This window comes from Lepidochelys kempii, chromosome 8 (assembly GCF_965140285.1).
Source record: "Lepidochelys kempii isolate rLepKem1 chromosome 8, rLepKem1.hap1, whole genome shotgun sequence".
NCBI classification, from domain to species: Eukaryota; Metazoa; Chordata; order Testudines; family Cheloniidae; genus Lepidochelys; species Lepidochelys kempii.
Window position 1 is genome coordinate 11,198,438 of NC_136387.1, and position 4,908 is coordinate 11,203,345.

Here is a 4,908-nt window from a genome sequence, read left to right on the forward strand (position 1 = left end):
AAATCAAGAGGCCATAGGTCAGCTGATCCACCTTATTTTCTGACCACAGATAATCCAAGCAGACTCCCATTCAAGTAGGCAGCAACTGCTATGAAAAAAAACCATAAAAGCTTCAAGCTTTTGGGACCTCACAAAGTTTATTATTGCAATATAAAATGTGGAGAAGAACAGTAAGTTTACAAGAAGCTTTACAAGTCATTACCTTAAATAACCTCCCCCACATCTTAATATATGGGCTGCCAGCCAACACAACGACAACAAGTCAGTACATGTATATCTAGAGCCAAATCCTTGTCACCTCTCTCAGGCAAGGCGTCCCACTGAAGTCAAGGGGACCTTTCATGCAGTTCATAGTGAGTAGGGATTTGGCACCTAAGACCAGACTCCAAATAAGCTCAGCACCCACAGTTGGGACCTGATTTTCAAGAGCTCTTCTCCCACCCATTAAGGCACCATAATAAATAGACAGATATTCAAGAGTTCAGCATTTTGGTTGTGGAGCCCTTTAGAAAAACTGGTTGTAAGCGCCACAATAGGAGCTGCTGGAATCAGGCTGCTCTTTTGGTTATATGGCCCACAGTACATAGAAGGATTTACAAATGACCTTTCTCAAAAGCCCGCAGGCTACAGATCTGCATGTCTTACTTGGATCTGAAGAATTTGCAAGTCTGAACTCTTACAGATTAAAATCAGTGAGAGGGGGGAGAATTCAGAAAAGAGCAGGAGAGTGATTAAGGGACTGGAAAACATGCCTTCTGAGCAGTAGACTCAAGGAGCTCCATCTATTTAGCTTAACAAGGGGTTGACTGGTCACAGTTGATAAGTACCTGCCCAGGGAACAATCTAGCCGACAACAGTATAACAAGAACCAGTGGCTGGAAGATGAAGCTAGACAAATTCAGACTAGAAAAAAGGTGCATGGTTTTAACAGTGTGGGTAATTACCCATTGGTACAACCAGGGATTGTGGTGGACTCCGCATCACTGGCAATTTTAAAATCAAGACTGGATGTTTCTCAAAAAGATCTGCTCTCACTCCAACAGGAATTAATTCAGGGAACTCCTAGGGCTTTGTTATGCAGGAGATCAGAGTAAATGGTCACCATGGTCCCTTTTGGCTTTATAATCTATGAATTTGCCTTACCTCGTCCTTTTGCCACTTTGACAGCACCACCGAGATTCATCTGCTTTTACAATCAGTTTTTGAGAAATACTATCGGTTTTTGCCCTATGTAGCCTCATAGAAAGGGGAAAAAATATCCTGGATTCATTCAATTTTGTCTTTTTGTTTTAACACAGATCCTTTAAAATAATCACAGATAATTCCACAACAGTTTAAAATGATAATTTTGATGTGTCTGTCATATTTCAGTCACCCTCTTCTCCAAGAATACCATGTCAACAGAAGCAAGGAATTCTAGGGAAAAAACTTTTAACAAAATGTTGCATGGAGTTCCAGACATGCTCGGGCAAATTCATTCCTGGTGCAATGGATACAGCTCCACTCTGCTTACGTGAAGGCTGAATTTGGTCCGTAGTTTTCACTGGATTTTGTTCTGTTTTTTGCCTGTTTAATATAGCAAACAGTCCAAAGTGCAGACTTCCTGAGACACACAGCTTGGACTCTAGGCATTGACCTGGTACAGCATGAGCACTGGCAATGAAAGCTTCCCTGTGCTTCTCTGCTAACATGCCCTAATTTAAAATCTGCTGCACATTCCCTGTAGCAGCCCACTGACCTCTCAAATCCTCCTAAATTCAGAATACATCCCATTTACAATACGAGCCCTTTTCTTATCACTGTCCAGACATGCTGTTCATATAGAAAAGCTACGCACTGTGTGATGTCGTAACATGTAATATCTGAACTGATACACTTTGTTATCTTTATTTACTGATTCCATACTACAGTTTACATTCACCACTTAGACAGAAAAGTTTGCTCATTTTAAAATTTCCTGTTTGGCATGGACAGCTGTTCACAACGATATTTATAAATATTTCAACAGACTCTCTGAAGGAAATCTGGTTGCAATTACCAAAAAATAAAAGGGAGATGGGTTTGAGCCTGAAAACCCTCACGCCCAGGAATAATTCTCGTCTGGGAGCAGTCCCATGAGAAAGGATTGCTCAAGGGAACAAAGGGGCTCATCGTTTAGTGCACTGCATTCATAACAGTTGGAAAATATGCTTTAACAGACAGTGGTTTAAGAGGCACATTTTAACTAGGAAAGTTACAGTGCTCTTGTGTAGTATCCAGAGACAGTAGTTGTGGAAGAACATTTGGCAGGCATGGAAAGGACCACCTACTCTGTGTATTAGTCATTCCACTCCCCTTCCAGTGCATTACAGCATCTACATGTTTTGTGTTTTCGAAGCTTCCTTCTTAGTGCTGGCTACTCCTTTCCCTCCCCTTTGTTCCCTGCATCCTTTGTGCCTCTGTGTGTCCCTCTCCCTCATTATAGCCCAGATGTGCAAACAATTTAGTATTCATTCAATAGGAGATACATAGTTTTTATTCAGTGGCAGAGCTGTCCTCAGAGCTACATAGCAGACTTTGATCCTGATATACTGCTGGCCCTGCGAGTGAAATCCACTGCTCCTTGCTGAAAGCCTGAGATACTGGGATTTATATAGGGAAACACTAAGAAACGGAAGCCCCCCTCCGTGACTGCTATTGCAGCCTAGAAGGTGGGGACAGATATGCCCATTTGACAAATATGGAAACCTAGGCACAGAGGTTAAGTGCTTTGCCCAAAGCACCCTGGGAAGTCGGTGTCAGAACTCTGGACTGCCTGGCTTCAGACTAGGCCTCATTCACTACTGAGACAGCAGCTTACCTGATCTGGTGTTCGGATGCACCTACTGCTTCAGTTTCCCCACTAGATAGACAGCGGATTTGGAGTTTGTTCGGGATTTGGCCTCCAACCAAAGGACAAAAAGGAAAACCCTTCAGGGCAAAGTAAGATCCCAAACAAAAACAACCCTTCAGCATTTCCCCATGCTCAACAGTCCCAGCCTCCAGCACCTCTCTACATGGCGTCACAGGTAGCCCTCTACTACAGGCCCCAGACCTTGAGCCCTGAACGGTAGGCAGCAGACTGCCCTGCCGTACTGTTAACCAGGGTCACTTCCTACAGTCCTTAGCGTCCAGCTCCTTCCACACGCAGCCCTTCTCAGGCTCCCTCTCAGCAAGGAGCCACTGCCACAGGTCCTTCCCCATTCCCACAGAGCCTCCTAGCACAGCTCAGCTTCCTTGCTGAGAGCGGACTACCTGCTCTCAATTATCGGCTCTCTCAGCCACGTGATCCAGGGGGTAGGAGAACCATGCACAGCTCAGTGCTGAGATATGAAACCGTTCAAGGCTGAGGTTCCTTGTTGACAACTTATTATTATATTAGTCCAGAAAAGAGAAGACTGAGGGGGGACCTCAAGAGGTCATCTAGTCCAGTCCCCTGCACTCATGGCAGGACTAAGTATTATCTAGACCATCCCTGACAGCTGTTTGTCTAACCTGCTCTTAAAAATCTCCAATGATGGAGATTCCACAACCTCCCTAGGCAATTTATTCCAGTGCTTAACCACCCAGATAGTTAGGAAGTTTTTCCTAATGTCCAACCTAAACCACCCTTGCTGCCATGTAAGCCCATTGCTTCTTCTCCTATCCTCAGAGGTTAAGAAGAACAATTTTTCTCCCTCCTCCTTGTAACAACCTTTTATGTACTTGAAAACTGTTTTCATGTCCCCTCTCAGACTTCCCTTTTCCAGACTAAACAAACCCAATATTTTCAATCTTCCTTCATAGATCATGTTTTCTAGACCTTTAATCATTTTTGTTGCTCTTCTCTGGACTTTCTCCAATTTGTCCACATTTTTCCTGAAATGTGGCACCCAGAACTGAACACAATACTCCCGTTGTAGCTGAACCAGGGCAGAATAGAGCGGAAGAATAACTTCTCGTGTCTTGCTTACAACACTCCTGCTAATACACTCCAGAATTATGTTTGCTTTTTTTGCAATGGTGTTAGTCCGTTGACTCATATTTAACTTGTGGTTCACTATGACCCTCAGATCCCTTTCCACACTATTCCTTCCTAGGCAGTCATTTCCCATTTTGTATGTGTGCAACTGATTGTTCCTGCCTAAGTGGAGTACTTTGTATTTGTCCTTATTGAATTTCATCCTATTTACTTTACTCTAGATGACCTCCTGAGGTCCCTTCCAACCCTGATATTCTATGATACTTCAGACCATTTCTGTTGTGCTCAGATACCCTTAGGACTCTCTGCACTAACATATAAATGAGGGACAGGGGAGAAGCGAACAAATTAAAGTTCTAGGTGTGCATGCTTTCTCTAGAGGAGCTGTGGAACAATCAAATAATACAGTTTATGATATGGCCTCGGATTCAGCTAATGTGAGACAGAGGTTACTCTTTTTACACTAAGCGACTGAGCAAGAGACTGATTGAAGAATGGGAAAGTCAGATAGAGAGGAAACACTTGCTGCTAAGCTAGCTTCCCCCCAACAGTCTGATTTTAACTGCCCATTGCTGCATTCTACCCTTTGACAGGGAGATGACATGCATGCTGTAAAATGGACTGGTGTAGCCTCCTAGAAACACTTGTGTGGTTTTGTCTGGGATATTAATGGAATGAAAAATGCTTATCAGTAGGCTTGGGAATTGACACAGCAGGGACAGATATTGTAACCACATGCCGTATCTTCGGGGGCCATATTTCTTAAGTGTATGTATCACTGTGGGCCAGGGTTGTATGCACCTTGAGGAGTGAAGGTTATCACAGCTCCTCCAGAAACAGTGGGGAGTGATTAAGGTAAATCACTTAGGTTGCAAACACCTCCAAAGAGGTGGGGAGGCTTGCATATACTGATTCAAACTCAGTTTTCC